The 17,780-nt window shown below is 47.9% G+C and overlaps 1 long non-coding RNA gene across 1 annotated transcript; it reads left to right on the top strand.

Annotated features, from left to right (window-relative positions):
• Positions 1-2,656: 2,656 nt before the first annotated feature.
• Positions 2,657-8,428, top strand: LOC146754288 (uncharacterized). Its single transcript, XR_014938849.1, has 4 exons — positions 2,657-2,800; positions 3,241-3,395; positions 6,232-6,304; positions 7,946-8,428. It is a non-coding gene; the product is annotated as an uncharacterized LOC146754288 (long non-coding RNA).
• The last annotated feature ends 9,352 nt before the right edge of the window (positions 8,429-17,780 follow it).

Below are 17,780 nucleotides of genomic sequence, written 5' to 3'. Positions count from 1 at the left end.
CCCCAGTGTTGAGTCCAAGGGGATGATTACCTCTCTGCTCCTGCTGGCCACACTATTTCTTAGACAGGCCAGGATGCCGTGGGCCTTCTTGGCCACCTGGGCACACTGTTGGCTCATGTTCAGCTGAGCATCGACCAACAGCCCCAGGTCCATTTCTTCTGCACAGTCCTGCAGCCACTCAGCCCCAGGCCTATAGCGCTGCATGGGGTTATTGTGGCCAAAGTGCAGGACCTGGCACTTGGCCTGGGTGTACCACATCCCATTCACCTCAGTCCAGTGAGGTTGATCCAGCTTATCTAGATCCCTCTGAAGGGGCCTCCCTTCCCTCAGGCAGATCAACACCACCTCCCAGTCAAAAGACAAAAAGAGAAGAAAGCAGAAATGAAGAAGGCTTCTCTGAGAGCTGCCCCTGCACCTGCAGAGGTGAGTCCTTGTTATGGACAGACACAGCTCTTGTTGTCAGGGCCTCCATCTGTGAGACATGAATGAGACTGTAAAATCCTGAGGGAAGTGGTGTCCTGGTTCTGTACTTGCTTTTTTCCTTTGCAGTTTTTGAAGTGTTGCACAAAATGAAGGATAAATCTCTAAAGCAGGTGGTCGGGATGCTGGCATGGTGATGTTACTTAGTAATTAGTGCTATTATTTTGTAGTATATTAATAGTTTGCTAATAAACAAAAAACAAGGGGGGGAGGAAGGCGTTCTGATAACAGAGGATGCTGAGAAGGCAGAAACACTGAATGCCTTCTTTGCTTCTGTCTTTAGTGAGAAGGCTCTCCCTCAGAAATCCCAGACCCTGGAGGTTAATGAGAGAGTCTGGACAATAGGAGATTTCTCTTTAGTCAGGGAAGAGGTGGTCTGTGATTGCCTAGGAAACATTAATGTCCATAAATACATGGGATGGGTGCATGGGGTGCATCCACGGGTGCTGAGAGAACTGGTGGAGGTCATTGCTGAGCTGCTCTCTGTAATCTTTCAGAGGTCTTGGAGAACTGGGGAGGTGCCTGAAGACTGGAGGATGGCCAATGTCACTGCAGTCTTCAAAAAGGGCAAGAAGGAAGAGCCTGGTAATTATAGGCCAGTCAGCCTCACCTCTGTCCCAGGGAAGGTGATGGAACAGCTTGTGCTGGATGCCATCTCCAGAGAACTGGGAGTAAAGCAGGTTATCAGGAGTACTCAGCATGGGTTCACCAAGGGGAGGTCGTGCTTGACCAACCTGGTGGCCTTTTATGAAGATGTCACTAGCTGGGTGGACGGGGCTAGAGTGGTAGATGTAGTCTACCTTGATTTCAGAAAGGTTTTTGATACTGTCCCCCACGACATCCTTATAACAAAGCTGAGGAAGTATGGGATAGATGAGTGGACAGTGAAGTGGGTCGTGAACTGTCTGACTGGCAGAGTGCAGAGGGTTGTCGTTGGCGGTGCTGAGAGGGGATTTGATCCAGGTTTATAAATACCTGAGGTGTGGGGGCCATAGTGGCACGGCTGGTCTCTTTTCAGTAGTGCGTGGGGACAGGACTAGGGGTAATGGGCTGAAACTTCTGCATAGGAAGTTCCGCACGAATGTGTGCAAGAACCTCTTTACGGTGAGGCTGACGGAGCACTGGAACAGGCTGCCCAGGGAGGTGGTGGAGTCTCCTTCTCTGGAGATATTCAAGACACGCCTGAACACCTACCTGTGCGACGTGGTGTAGGGAACCTGCCATGGCAGGGGGGTTGGACTCAATGATCACTAGAGGTCCCTTCCAACCCCTACAATTCTGTGATTCTGTTGGAAGGTGGGAATGCAAGAGAGAATATTGCGAGCAAAAGCTGTGGAGCGAGATAAATGGCATGAGAAAGCAAAGCTGAGAACTAAGGAAAGCTCCAGAAGAGAAAACAAAGTCCAGTAGGGCATATTTAGAGACAGGTGAAGCATCCATGAGTGCACTGAGGAGTACTAGGGTGCTCTGGAATGTCTCTTGGGCTCCCTACAGCACACATACTTGCTCTGGGGCATGTCTGGATGTCTGTAGAGCTAATTGTGGGGCCCTGAGAAATGTCTGGGGCACATTAGGGGGCACTGGTTTCCATGTGAGTGTTCCCAGGTTCCCAGAAGTCAACAGGGAAGCCTTTGGAGACCCCTTGGGAAGACTCAGTGGGGCCCTAGAGTGATGTAGCAGCTTGTGTTGGTTGCATCTGCTTGGCAGGGAAGCGATTTCCCTGGTGAGAGCTGAGTGACTGGAAGGTGATTTCCTTGGTTTAATTAATTTAATTACCTGGATTATAATTAAATAACACTGTTCAGCGTTCATTAAAGATTTCTTTTTTTTCCAAAGTACTTCAGTTGTGCAGCTGTAGCAGCTTTGCTAAGATATATCGAGTTTATTCAAAATTCCAGTGATGCTCCTAAAGCACTTGAAGTGCATTTGAGGGGGGGAGTGACAAAACAGCTCTGAGAGACACATCATCAGATCAGAACATTGGAACGGTAACTAATAGCAGAGATTCTGATAAGAATATTGAAGTTTTCAAATTACCTTTTCTTAAAGTTGTATTTCACCAAGTTTCATCAATGTGCACACTGAAGAGCTGACTTGTTATCTTTCTTTTTATAAAAAATCATGTGTTACAATTGAGAGCAGAAGTTATAGGATGGAACATTCTCCAAGTAAAGTGCAAAAGACATTTCTTCATAGTTCCAATTAATGTCTTATGTTTTGTTCAGACTCACTAAATGATGTATTTCAGGGTACATCATGTGGGAATATAAGAAGACTATTCAGAGCAGGAGCTGCAGAGCAAGATGAACGACATGAGAAGGTAAGGCTGGGAACCAAGGACACAGCTTTTGTGTCACTCAGCCACCTGTGGCAGAGGTCAGGATTTCTGCAGGGATGGGAAATCATCCCATCACTTAGTGCCTTACAAGGAGCTGAGAAGCTTTTCTTGCTCAAGTCCTGCTTCCAAGCTTAACCACCTACAATGAAGTAGATGTCACTTTGCTGGTGTCCTTCAATTCCGTGTCTGCATTTTCCCAAAATCAGGAGGTAACCAGCTGCAGTGAAGTGAGCGATTTCAGTGCCTGTTTCTGATGGTGGCAATGAGTTCAGAGGTCACAATTAACTGACGATTCCTGTTTCCATTCTGACAAAGGCTGTAGTTGCAGCTGACTTCCTGAGGCTGCCATACGTGGTGGTGATGCAGCCTTGGGCTTCTTGGGGATTTGCATGACTCCCACCTTTCCTTTCTGTGTCTTGCAGGTCAGCTGGTGCTGGAAGCAGCCGGTATCTGAGTAGGAATGAAGGTGAGTGCAGGAGCAGCTGCTGAGGGGAGGAAGGAAGTCCATGCTAATGAGCTCTGGAGCATCTGCGGGTCTGGTACCAGAGGAGGCAGCAGTGATGCTGGAGGGCACGTGGTGAGTGCGTGGACAGGGTGGCACAAACGTGTGCGTGTGCTGAGGAGTTGGGTTGCACACAGGTGCACACAAAGGGGTGTTTGTGGAAGGTGTAGGCACGTACGTGTTCCCAGGGGTGGTTTGCACACGTCTGTGAATACAAAGGAGGGCACACGATGCGGTGTGTGCATGGAGGTGTGCAAAGCAGGCAGGGTGGCACACGGGTGTGCATGTGCACATGGATAGGGGAAGGCTGGGGTTACAGGTTGACCTGTGCTGAGGTGAGTGGGGGCTCATGGTGTTGCTCAGTGGTAGATTTGTTTACACTGAGTGCTAACAGGAAACTCGCACACCCTTTTTGTTTCAGCTGTGCCAGCGCTGTGATCCCTTGCTGCTGGGATGTGCTGTTGGAAGGATGGTGTGCATGCCGAGCTCCCATCACTTCCAAGCCCTACAATTCTGTGATTCTGTGAATCAAGTGTAGAGCAAAAGGGATGTTTGGGCCAGGTGACTGTAAGAAGGCTGGCTGCTTTGGATGGTGGCAGCTGATGGAAACAGGTGCTCTGGGGACCGTTCAGCTTTTAACAGAAGACAGGGGTCCTGCAGGAAGAACGACTAGGTTCTCAAAAGGCTTCAGACGTGCACACAGAGTACATCTGTCCTGCCGTGCCGTCTCTGCTTCTTTTTGATGAAAGCATTTTCATGACCACTTGTTGTGGCTGTTGCTTGTAGAAGGAGGAATGTTAGGTGCAGTTCTCACTGAGAACTTCTGCTAGGATTTCTGTGTAATTTGAATCATGAGTGTTAGCACAGTGAGTTGAAGGAGGGCCCCGGAAGCAAATTTGTTGCTGTTGAAGCACTGTGTGATGAGCAGGTGCGTGGTAAGACGTGCTGGCAGATGTTGAAGCCACTTTAAGATTGAGGTGAGAAGGAAAGGCGATGAAGGAGCTGATGGCAAAGAGCTTCCTTAGGAGGCTTGGTGCTTGCATGGGATTGTATCCGATCAACTTCTTGTGTGCTGGTGTCCATCTGTGGTTTGTGGAGCAGTTTTCATTCCAGGGTCTGTCTGGTAGGACTGTGGCTTGGGCCAGGCCAGGGCGAATCCAGTGTGCTTTACTCTCGTTCTTAGTGCTTGTTTTTGCTCAGGTGTCAATCCTCACAGAGCAAGGCCTGAGGGTGGGGTTTGCGGAGAAAGAGGACATGCAGGCCTTGTGTGACACCCACGGAGCTGCAGCGAGGCTGCATTGGTGTAAAACAAGGGAAATGCACAGAGATCTGAAGGTGGGTTTTGGGCTCGACTTATGCCAGAGGGGATGTGCGTGCTCCTTTACAATGTGCGTTTTCTGCCTACTGTATGGCAGGTGGGCTTGGAAAGTTGTTTCCGTGTTTCTGTTGTTGGGAGAAGCAGATATCAACTCTTCTCTCTATTGAAAGATTTAACAAAAGAGCCTCTCCTTGCTTCTTAGTGTATGAATCACAGAATCATAGAATCACCAGGGTTGGGAAAGACCTAAAAGAGCAGTCCAACCGTTCTCTTATTACCAATAGCTCCCAATAAACCACGTCCTTCAACACAACATCCAGTCATTCCTTGAACACCCCCAGGTGGGATGGCTCCACCACCTCCCTGGGCAGTCCATTCCAGTGCCTGGCCACCCTTTCTGAGAAGTAATATTTCCTAATGTCCAGCCTGAACCTCTCCTGCCGCAGCTTGAAACCATTCCCTCTAGTTCTATCAGTAATGACATGAGAGAAGAGGCCGACCCCCAGCTCACTGCAACCTCCCTTCAGGAAGTTTTAGAGAGCAATGAGGTCTCCCCTGAGCCACCTCTTCTCCAGGCTGGACATTCCCAGCTCCCGCAGCCTCTTCTCATATGGCTCCATTGTGCTCCAGACCCCTCACCAGCTTTGTTGCCCTTCTTTGAACACGTTCCAATGCCTCAGTGTCTTTTTTGCAGTGAGGGGCCACAAACTGGAAACAGAATTCGAGTTGTGGCATCACCAGTGCTGAGTACAGGGGGACAATCGCCTCTCTGCTCCTGCTGGCATCAGTGTTTCTGATACATACATTCTCATGTATGTAAGTGTCACATGTGTGACATCCTTTTTGATGGAGTTCCGTGACGGGAGTTCAGTGGATTTGAGAGCTGACTTGAAGCCTGTGGGCATCACCCAGGAGTTGGGGTGAGAGGATGAGGCGTAGGAACAGGAACCTCTTTGGTCGTTATTAACTCCCAACTTTTTGGTCAGGAATCTCTGTGTGTTTTTTTATCATGTAAAGAACAGAGTCATTGTGCAGCTTGTGAATGAATTGATTCACGCCTGCTGATTGGTGCTGTTCTCTACAGGGAGCTGCAGTGGAAATGGACACTTGTGGTCCACTGTCTGCCCCCCTCCCGCATGCCCAGATCAGCCAAGTTGTCAAGGCCTGGCTCTTGGTTGGTGAATTGTGCCAAGGTCAGAGAGTTGGATTTTCTGGGCTTTGAGACACGTCTTCCAGATGCACGTTGTGTTATTTCTGATGTGTTGACCTGTTGAGGTCCAGCCCCAAATGAGGATTCAAGTACTACCACCGCAGGAATGGTTTAGATTGGAATTGGAATGCAGAAGGCTGAAGCCAGCAGGAGCAGGGAATCCATCATCCAAGGGCTTGGTGCAGCTCTTCTTTGCTCAGTTGTGGAAGCATCGTAAAGTTGCTGGGCGGACAGGCATCACGTAGCCTGAGACTCAGCATGACTTGCAGCAAGTGGATGGGACGGTTGTGCTGTGTGTGTTATTCCATGACTGTCTTAGCCCTGCTCACTGACCTGCTCTTTCTCTCTCCTCTCCTCGCCCTCCACCCACTGCCTCGGTGCAGCTTTTGCTCTCATTTCATCCGAGCAAAGCGACAAGGAACTGCTGCAGATAGCTTGAGGTGATCTCACTGCCAGGTACGTGCCATGTTTTGTCCCCCCCGCATGGTTTTGCAGGCCGTGTGGCACCGTGTTTAGTAACACAGCCTCATGCAGCTTTGATGTGACCCTGGTCACGGGTGGGTTTCTCCACTGCCCTGCAGCTCAGCCCTCAGAAGGGCTGTCTCTCAGAATGGCCGCCCTAGACCCCGTCCCCATCTCTGCTGCCCTCCCCGTCCCTTCAGCCGTTCCCGGTTCGGGCCGGGCGACACCGGGCAGGTGGGTGAGCGGAGCGGGGCAAGATGGCGGCAGGGAGTGGGGTGTGAGGGGCAGGGCGGGGCCTAACGGGGCCGGGGGGCGGGGCTAAGGGGAGGGGAGAGCGGGGATTGGTGGGAGAGGGAGCCAATAGGAGGTAGAGAGGAGTTGGGCACAGGGTGATGTTAACACCCCTTTGTGACGTCATAATGCCCCTTTGTGATGTCATAATGCTTCTTTGTTACATCATAATGCCCCTTTGTGACTTCATAATGTCCCTTTGTGACGTCATAATGCCCCTTTGTGACGTCATAATGTCCTTTTCTGATGTCATAATGCCGCTTTGTGATGTCATAATGCTCCTTTGTGACGTCATAAAGCTCCTTTGTGACGTCGTAATGCCCCTTTGTGACATCATATAGCTCCTTTGTGATGTCATAAAGCTCCTTTGTGACGTCATAATGCCCCTTTGTGACATCATAATGTCCTTTTGTGACGTCATGAAGCTCCTTTGTGATGTCATAATGCTTCTTCGTGACGTCATAATGTCCCTTTGTGACGTCATAATGCCCTCTGTGACGTCATAATGCGCCTTTTGACGTCATGATGCCCTTTGTGACATCATGAAGCTCCTTTGTGACATCATAATGCCCCTTTGTGACGTCATAGTCAGTTTCGGATGTCATAATGCCCCTTTGTGATGTCATAATACCCCTTTGTGACGTCGCAGTGCTCCTTTGTGACGTCATAAAGCTCCTTTGTGACGTCGTAAAGCCCCTTTGTGATGTCATAAAGCTCCTTTGTGACATCATAATGCCCCTTTGTGACATCATAATGCCTTTTGTGACATCATAAAGCTCCTTTGTGACGTCATAATGCCCCTTTGTGACATCATAATGTCCTTTTCTGATATCATAATGCCCCTTTGTGATGTCATAATACCCCTTTGTGACGTCATAATGCTCTTTGGGACGTCATAAAGCTCCTTTGTGATGTCATAAAGCTCCTTTGTGATGTCATAATGCCCCTTTGTGACATCATAATGTTCTTTTGTGATGTTATAATGCCCCTTTGTGATGTCATAATGCTTCTTTGTTACATCATAATGCCCCTTTGTGACGTCATAATGTCCTTTTCTGATATCATAATGCCCCTTTGTGACGTCATAATGCCCCTTTTTAAAGTCATAATGCCCCTTTGTGACATCATATCACCCCTTTGTGATGTCATACTGCCCCATATGAAGTCCAGACAGAGTCAAAACTTATGGACCTGCACGAGGATCACTTTCAAGACAGTGGCTCTGTTGCTTCAAGCTTATTTGCTTCTTCCTGCCGCCACTCTACTACCAAATATCAACAACCTCTTTCATGATTGAACTTGCAAACATTTCACACTAACCCTTGTGTTTCTATGCCTTCCTAGGTGATTTGAGCCCTTGTCAACCCCAATGATCCAAACCAAGTACTGATGTGCAGTGTGTTTCCATCAATGGAGAGTTCTTATTAAGCACAAATCGCTGCAATTCGGATGACAGCCTTCCACATGGTAACAGTGATGGACACAAGGGGCTCATCCACGTTCATGCTCTCATATCTCCTGGCTCTGCTGAAGCTCCTGACCTGAGCCTGCCAGACACCACAGTCACCTGCCTGGATTGTGACCCAGCGCCTTTGCAGTGCTGCCCATCCCAAGCACAGCCCGAGTGCCCCAACAGCAGCACCACCATGCAGGAGCAGGGCAGCATCAGTGAGGTGAAGCTGAGCATCTTAGATGGGGACTTAGAGTCAGGCTGCCAGTCCCAGGCACCAGGCAGCAGCACCAGCTCTGAGCCACTCTCATCTTGACAAGAGGAGTCCTATCTTCACCCGTGACCTCTCAAGCCCTCCTGTCTTTTATTGAATAAAGTCACTCTCATGCTCAATCATCGCCTTGGCTGCATTCCGAGTCTTCATTCACAGGGATTGGGATGAATGCAACAAACAGCAAGGCAGCTCAGCTTGCAATGCTATGGCTGTGGGGTTCGTGCAGGCAGAGCTCTGGGTTCCCATTTTGCATGGCTTTGGGATGTCTGCAGCATTTTGTATGGCAGCAAATAATCTCTAGCATCCAGGTTGCTGCTCATGATAATCCCAGTCTTCCTGGCTGTCGCTTTGTGATACCTTTCAAAGCCTTTTGATACTCTTTGATGCCTTGGCTGCTCCCTAACACCTCTGTCCTCCTGCCATGTTGACTCATGTCTCCCACTTTGAAGCTGGCTTTGCAGATCATCTCCAGCCCTGTCATCATCACGCTGCAGCAGGAGGTGCTCACCTGGCCCAATGTCTGGCAGTGCTGCTTGTTCTGCAGATGAGCAGCTGCCTCCTCATCTCTTCAGCTACAGTAGTTTTTCTCAGGGCAGTTAGATGCAGTCACGCTCCTCTGGATTTGGTGTGTTAAATCCATGCTGCATGGCAGCAGTCAGTGCAATACAAAGGTGTTCTGTGTGCCACAGCATTTCTCCAGGGGAAATGAATCCTAGCAACAGTCTGGAGGAGTCTGTGAGCCTGAGATGCTCAACCAATGAGAGCCATGAGAGCATCACCTGCATTGGGTTTAGGGCATAGAACAGAATTAATGTCACTGACTGGTGTGCAATTTCTCCCTTGCCAACAGGGGATGTGCGCGCAGTATTGCAGTAATGAATAAGCACTGCTGCTATCGCTGCCATCTTTGCCTAACTAGAAATCTTTGACTTTGAGAGTTTCTCACACAAGGGGAGAGGGTAAGAAAGTAAAGAGGCACAGAAAACTAAGGGAAACTGCTCTTCTTTATCTTACCTATAAAAATTGATACAATTGATGCTGTCGTGCATTTTTTTTTAATTTTTTTTTTTTTTTTTTTGCCAATGTCAGTTAGATTGTTTTAAAATATCCACACACCAAAATCTGACTACCAAGCAAATGTAATGAAAATGAAATGAAGGTGAGTTAGCGGAAAGCACAAGGCCATATTATATCAGGCTCTAGCAAATTTACAGGCAGTCACTGCACGAAGAGGTAGATTTGAGTTGCACATTATATGATTCCCACAAAGATTAATGAAATCTGAAGCTTTCAATATATTTCCCCTATAATCAAAAGAGAACGGATCCCCAGGGTTGGTCCCGCAGACGTCCTTTCCGTGGTCTCTGCTGCCACCTGCTGGCCAATACACGGAACTGCCATTGTTGGGTGTTTGGTGCCGCAGGAAGCACAACGCAGATCTGAGTTCTGACCGGTCTACGCAGCAAATCCGCCAATCTTTATTGTGATAAGCCCTCCACATGGCATTGCACACGCACTCGAACACGCAACAGGCATAGATTTCTCCTAACTCCTTGAGGAGCAGTTGAGGAAATAATCTGTATTCTTGGTATCACATCATTCACATGAATACTGTGTCTGAACTCCACGACAAAAGGAGTGTCGTTCAATTTATTCAAAATTCCAGTGATGCTCCTAAAGCACTTGAAGTGCATTTGAGGTGGCGAGTGACAAAACAGCTCTGAGAGAATCATCATCAAATCAGAACATTGGAACGGTAACTAATAGCAGAGATTCTGATAAGAATATTTAAATTTTCAAATTGCCTTTTTCTAAAGTTGTATTTCACCAAGTTTCATCAATATGCACACTGAAGAGCTGACTTGCTATGTTTCTTTTTATAAAAAATCATGTGTTACAATTGAGAAAAGAAGGTATAGCATGTAACATCCTCCAAGTAAAGTGCAAAAAACATTTCTTCACAGTTCCAATTAATGTCTTATGTTTTGTTCAGACTCACTAAATGATGTATTTCAGGGTACATCACATGGGAATATAAGAAGACTATTCAGAACAGGAGCTGCAGAGCAAGATGAACAGCATGTGAAGGTAAGGCCGGGAACCAAGGACACAGCTTTTGTGTCACTCAGCCACCTGTGGCAGAGGTCAGGATTTCAGCAGGGATTTCTGCAGACGTTCCTTGAACACCCCCAGGGTGGGTGACTCCACCACCTCCCTGGGCAGTCCATTCCAGTGCCTGGCCACCCTTTCTGAGAAGTAATATTTCCTAATGTCCAGCCTGAACCTCTCCTGCCGCAGCTTGAAAACATTCCCTCTAGTTCTATCAGTAATGACACGAGAGAAGAGGCCGACCCCCAGCTCACTGCAACCTCCCTTCAGGAAGTTATAGAGAGCAATGAGGTTTCCCCTGAGCCACCTCTTCTCCAGGCTGGACATTCCCATCTCCTGCAGCCTCTCCTCATATGGCCCCATTGTGCTCCAGACCCCTCACCAGCTTTGTTGCCCTTCTTTGAACACGTTCCAATGCCTCAGTTTCTTTTTCTCAGTGAGGGGCCACAAACTGGACACAGAATTAGAGTTGTGGCCTCACCAGTGCTGAGTACAGGGGGACAGTCACCTCTCTGCTCCTGCTGGCGTCACTGTTTCTGATGCAAAATGTATGTAAGTGTCACATGTGTGACATCCTTTTTGATGGAGTTCTGTGACTGGAGTTCAATGGATTTGAGAGCTGACTTGAAGCCTGTGGGCATCACCCAGGAGTTGGGGTGAGAGGATGAGGTGTAGGAACAGGAACCTCTTTGGTCGTTATTAACTCCCAACTTTTTGGTCAGGAATCTCTGTGTGTTTCTTTATCACGTAAAGAACAGAGTCATTGGGCAGCTTGTGAATGAATTGATTCACGCCTGCTGATTGGTGCTGTTCTCTACAGGGAGCTGCAATGGAAATGGACACTTGTGGTCCACTGTCCAGCCCCCTCCCGTGTTGGATTTTCTGGGCTTTGAGACACGTCTTCCAGATGCACTTTGTGTTATTTCTGATGTGTTGACCTGTTGAGCTCCAGCCCCAAAGGAGGATTCAAGTACTACCATTGGGAATGTAGTATTTCTTGCTAAACAGAATTCGTGTGCACCCTTGTCTTTCATCTGCACAAAGGATCTTGTAATCATCTCTGTCTGTGTTTCTTTTAGAGCCAGAGATGGAGCAGAGAGGAACACAGACTTGGGTGAATCTTCATTCAGGAGCAGGGACACGTCATGCTCATCTGAGGTGTCTGGCTGACAGCAAGAGCAGAGAGGTAAGTTTCATAGGGTCGCGTGCCCATTTTATTTTTTTTTTCATTCATGATGCATAGAGGCGTTCCCCAGACAAAGTGAGCATTTCTCAACTGGACTTTCTAGAAATGAGCTAGGCAGTGAAAATGGGTTTGAAGCATTCCTAAGAGCCCCGCAAGAGAATGCTGAGAGTTAATCTGGCACCCTCCTTTGGAAACGTCCGTTGTCTGTCAGCTCTTCAGCTGTGCCCTAACACCTCCCATTGCGCTGCCACACCAGGATATAATTCCAAGCCCACACTGAGTCCTGGAATGTTGTGGTGCCGTGTTGGAATCAGATGTGACCACGTGGTCTTGGCTCCCCGCCTTGTGGGGGGTCATGGTGGACCAGGCTGTTGGCCGTTGGTGATGTCATAAGCGGCTGGAATGAGGGGAGGAGCGGTGCGTTCTGTGTTCCTTTGTGGGTGAGCTAGTGGTCGGAGTGGTTGGTTGTCTTCTTGTTCTTGTGCCTTTAGTGCTGTTAGTTAGTGCTTTTAGTTAGTGCCGTTAGTTAGTGTCGTTACTTAGAGTCGTTAGTTAGTTAGTGACTTTAGTTAGTTAGTGACTTTAGTTAGTGACTTTAGTTAGTTAGTGATTTTAGTTAGTTAGTGACTTTAGTTACTTAGTGATTTTAGTTAGTTAGTGACTTTAGTTAGTTAGTGATTTTAGTTAGTTAGTGACTTTAGTTAGTGACTTTTGTGCCTTTTTCTTCACAACGTCGTGCGCAGCAGCTTGTAGGTAAGCTGAACCAGCATGGGATGGATGGGTGGGCAGTGAGGTGTTGAGAACTGCTGGCTGTCGGAGCTCACAGCACCGTATTGCTTACTCTTGACCATCAGACGTAATTTTCCCTCAGTACACACGTTCCAAAGGGGGTATCTGTAAAGGTGGCACCTGTCCCGTGCTTCTTCCATTGTCTTCTTTGCTCAATTTTGGAAGCATCGTAAAGTTGCTGGGCGGACAGGCATCATGTAGCCTGAGACTCAGCATGTCTTGCAGGAAGTGGATGGGATGGCTGTGCTGTGTGTGTTATTCCATGGATGTCTTAGCCCTGCTCACTGACCTGCTCTTTCTCTCTCCTCTCCTCACCCTCCGCCCACTGCCTCGGTGCAGCTTTTGCTCTCATTTCATCCGAGCAAAGCGACAAGGAACTGCTGCAGATAGCTTGAGGTGATCTCACTGCCAGGTACGTGCCATGTTTTGTCCCCCCGCATGGTTTTGCCGCAGGGTATGCGCGGGTAGCTCTGAAGAAGTCTGTCCATACTGTGCTGTGTGAATAGAGAAAACAGAAGTGTGTTTCTGCTCTGTTCCAGCTGTTCACACTTGCTGTGATGGGTGCTGCGTGCAGTGGGATCAGCCGTGAGCCTGAGTTGGCGGCGACGGAGGTACAGTATGAAGCTCTGGCCGGTCTTTTTTCCCTGTGTTGAGCCATTAGAAGGAGCTGCAGGTGTACTCTCCTGCAGGAAAGAATGGGCCAAAAAGGGCCTGGCCACCTGTCTGTGCCAGTGCCATTGCTGATTAGTCTGGGTAGAGAGAGATGCATCTTTGCATGGCCTGGCAGTGCACGCCAGAAAGGGAAATACCTGTGATGAGACGTGCAGCTCCTTCTGAAGTGCTCCTGATAAGGACGGAGCGCATTTGCTGCAGCTTTCTTTGCAGATGTGCTCCTCACCTTGAAATCCTCCTGGTTTGTCCTCATCTCCTGACCATGGCCTGTGCTCTGTTTTGCAGGCTGATAACATGCGGGAGCCGCAGCTGGTGCGTGCTATGTCATCTTTAAACGTACCAGCGATTGCGGCAGCCCATGTTATTAGGAGCCACGTCGCCCAGGGGCCGGATGAGCTCTCTCTGGAGGTAAGCAGTTCCAGGCGTTCCTTGTTGTTGTGCACAGAATTAGTATAGAGTGTGAACGCCTTGGGAATACTCTCATATTTTGTGTCGTAGAAGAAGGCTTTTGTTTTAGCTGTGCTGAAGCTGGGATTGATGTTTCAATCTTTTGCAGGTTGGAGACATCGTGTGCATTGTTGATATGCCACCAAAGGAGATGAGCCCCTGGTGGAGAGGCAAGCGTGGCTTTGAGGTAGGCACACATTTTTGACTAGAGAGCACAGCTTCAGTAGAGTCGGGAATCTCCGGTTGGAGCTGCTCTGCCTGCACAGGATGGCTTCTGGATGCAAACAGTTGCCCTGTGTCGGTGTCAGAGGACCTTCCCTTTGGCTCTGGGCTTGGGCTAATGCCCACCTGTCTTTTTGTTCTTATTACAGGTTGGTTTTTTCCCTGGTGAGTGCGTGGAACTCATCAGGGGAAAACTGCCCGAGTCCATCCTACATTCGTTGCCAAAGCCAGGTGCGTATTTTACATTTGACAATGCGGGTTAGTAAAATGGGGTCTGAACGTGGCATTCAGGGGGTTCATTAATGCCCGAGTTGAGCAAGCTTAGAAAGAGAACTGCATTAAGCTCCTTGGGCACCTCCAGGGATGGGGAAAATCCGTTCTTGCGTGTCTTTGTTGGGAACATGCTTTCTGTTGTTACGTGTTCTGTTGAATGTGTTGCACTCGGCCTTGTCCAACCGAGCCAGGGCTGAAATGAACTTGTTTTTTTCTTTTGTTGCGCAGAGCCAAAGAAACGGGGCAAGTTCATCTCCTGCCTTCGTTCCCTGTTGAAGGCCTGCCCCAGGAGAGCGAAGCAGCCTGAGCCTCCAACATTCTCGGGATCCATGTCCCTGCTTGACATCGTTGAGAGGTATTTAGCCAACAGGACTTGAGGGCTGAGCTGTAGGAATGGAAGCATCCTCTGCTGTTTGAAACAGAGCGCTTTTCTAAGCTGTGTTTCAGCAGAAACCAGGCATTGCCAGGAACAGGCAACTATTGGCAAGGGCTCGGTGCAGCTCTTCCCTCACCCTGCACCACGACTGACAGCATGCTCTGTTTTCTCTGCAGAATGAGTTCTCCCAGTAAGAGGGCAGAGTCAGCAGCTTGCAGTTGGCGTTCCTGCTTCTGCCTGGGCAAACCATCCCCTGTGGCCAAACGCCAACTGCAGAGCAGTGCCAGGGAGCCCTCTGAAGCTGAAGTCTTGGTCCTGGCAGGTAAGCATGCAAATCCAGCTTTCAAATCACTGCTTGTCAGCAACACAGGTAGAATTCATGCTTTCAGTGGGCTTGTACATCCTTCTGGCATTCAAGCCTGTGCCTGACATCTTCAGTTGACCCCTGTCTTTCCCAAATGAGTCTCTTGTCAACACAAGAGCTGGACCTGCACGAGGATCACTTTCAAGACAGTGACACTGTTGCTAGAAGCCTATTTGCTTCTGCCCACCATCACTGCATAGCCAAATGTCAAGAACCTGTTTCATGATTCATCTTGTGAAACTTTGACACTAACTGCTGTGCGTCTACTCCTTCCTAGGTGACCCGAGCCCTTGTATATCTCCAAGACGCCAGGCATGTTACGATGCAGCATCCTGTGATTCCATCAATGAAGAACTGTTACTAAGCACAGGATGCTGCAGTTCAGATGAAAGCCTTCCGTATAACATCAGTTATAAAGAGAAGAATGCCATCATCGTTGAAGCTCTCGTTCATCCCATACCTGTTGAAGCTGCTGACCTGAGCCTGCCAGACTCCTCAGGCACCAGCCTGAACCGAGTGCCTTTCGAGGACAGCCCAGCCCAAGCACAGCACGAGTGCCCCGACAGCAGCACAACCATGCAGGCTCAGGTCAGCATTACAGAGGAGAAGCCAAACATCTTGGAGGGGGAGGTAGAATCAGGCCAAGAGTCCCAGGCTCCGGGCAACAGCACGACTTCTGAGACACTCTCGTCAGACAACAGAGAATGAGTCCCATCTTTCCTCCAGACCTCACACCCCCTCCTTTTTCCTATTGAATAAAGGCACGCTCGTGCTCAATCAACGCCTTGACTGAATTCTGAGTTTTCATTCGCAGAGATTGGGATGAGTACAAGAAACAGCAAGACAGCTCAGCTTGCAACGCTCTGGCTGTGGGGTGCGTGCAGGGACACTGTAACCATACAGGGAAAGGCTTCCACTGCTTCCTCAAGCTGTAGTCCAGCCCTGCTACTGCTCTGTGGCACAAAGCCCTGAGGGATGTTCCATGTTGTTAACCTAAGTGAAGCCAGCTTCATGCACTGTGTTTTGTTGTTGCTGGGTGAGAGGGGGATGCACGTTGGTGAGAAGATGAGCATTGCTGGATCTGCCACGAGTGTCCCTTCTGCCTCTAAGAATATGTCCTAAGTAGGATGTGAACACTGCTGGCACTTCCTCATTGCACGTGCTTGGAGGATCTTCAGTTCTTGCACATTCAGGATGTCTGACAGTGACTACGAGGAAATTCTCAAGTACTAGGAATTCCATGAAACAGTTGGAACGGGTAAGTGTCATCTTTGTACAGAAACAGCACGCCTAACAGTCTGTCTCACCACTCTAGAATTAATCTGAGAATAGATTAACAGCTCTTGTCAGTTCTCTAAGTCAGGTTTCATTTGTATAAATTTGAAATTCGTTTTTTAAACCAGTTGGAAATTGTAATGTTATATTAGAGAAGAATTCACACTCAACTTTAAGCATCTGTGTTTTGATTTGTAGGTGGTTTTGCCAAGGTAAAACTCGGGCGGCATCTTCTGTCTGGTGAAAAAGTTGCACTAAAAATCATGGAGAAAGTTACTGTAGGGGTAAGCCAAAAGGCATTTAAATATGATAATATCTTCTGTTGGAGTTGTGGAGTTCTCAAGAACACGGGGGCAGGTGGGATGGTACATACGAATGCAGCCTACTGGTCCCATTGCCTTTTGAAAGATGCTGTAGAGCTGGAAAAAGTTTAACAGAGCACCACAAATCTTGTTGCTGGTTGTTCAGAGGGCAGTATTCTCTGGCTTTAAAATGGAGGAAGTTATTACATCATTACATTACATTACATTATTGTTACATTATTACAGCAACTTTACCAAAATGCCAATGAAAATGCTGAATGTTTTACTTTTCATTTTTCACAGCTCTGTTTCAGAATTTCTATGGGAGTGATGTCAGTCATTGCTGAGTTGATGTTGAATTGTGTACTGTCCCATATGTGCTTGTTCTGTTCCACAGCAGTCAGATGTGGTACCTGGTATGTCACAGTAGTTAGCGATTTCATCGCTTGCTTTTATGGTCTCTTAAGGATGACTTGCCTCATGCTAAAACAGAAATTGATGCCATGAAGAACTGAAGTCATCAACATGTTTGCCCATTGGATCACGTAAGAGAGACATCAAAGAAATATTTATAGTCATAGAGGTAAGAAATAGTTTCTGCTTTCTGTGCTGTCTTTCTTACTTATCTTTCTCTGATACTCTCTAAATGCATTTTCAGATAACCTTATCTTACAGGGAAGCTGTTTGATTGCATTGTTTCTAGGGACCGCCTTTTGGAAGAGGAAGCTCCAGTCTTTTTTTGACAGACTGTTTCAGCAATTGCTTCTGTTCACGGTCAGGGTTATGCCCAGAGACCTCAAACCAGTGAGCCTGAACTGCAGTCAGTCTTCCATAAATAATAATGAATGTGTTTTTATTTTTCTGTTGGCAGAGAGAGTTACAGTACTCCACTCCATTCCAGTGGATTGCAGGAGAGAACTGAAGGGGGGAGAAGTAACACAAAGTAGAACTCATGGGTTGAGATAGAATTATGTACTGAGATAGAGAAAAGGATAATAGTTATGATGAATGCAAAAGCAATTGCTCACCACCTACCAATCAGTGTCCAGTTAGCCTCCTAGTAGTGGAAGAGATTTACATGAAGTTATACCCCCTTCAAAACTCCTTCCACAATATGTCATATAGTATGGAATATCCTTTGGCCAGTTTAAGTCAGCTGTCCTAGTTCTGTTCCTTCTCACTTCCTTGGGCTCTCAGCTGAGATTGACTGTGGCTCTGTACAACGCTGCCTGGCAGCAACTGTAAGCATCACTGCGCTATCTCCATTGTTTCTCTAGAATGAAAATGTAGTATTATATCAGACACTGAAGAAGATAATTCAGTCCCAGCTGAAACTCAGACAATAACTTGTGCTTAGGATTCTTTCCCTACAGGAAATGTTAGATATTTATTGCTATGTGGTACTGTGTTCTGTAGCTGAGCTGGATTTTGTTATCCTTG

This window comes from Coturnix japonica, chromosome W (genome assembly GCF_054131305.1).
Source record: "Coturnix japonica strain WE chromosome W, WE-NBRP24, whole genome shotgun sequence".
NCBI lineage: Eukaryota > Metazoa > Chordata > Aves > Galliformes > Phasianidae > Coturnix > Coturnix japonica.
Note: the sequence above shows the minus strand (reverse complement) of the source record. Positions and strands in the feature narration are given on the sequence as shown.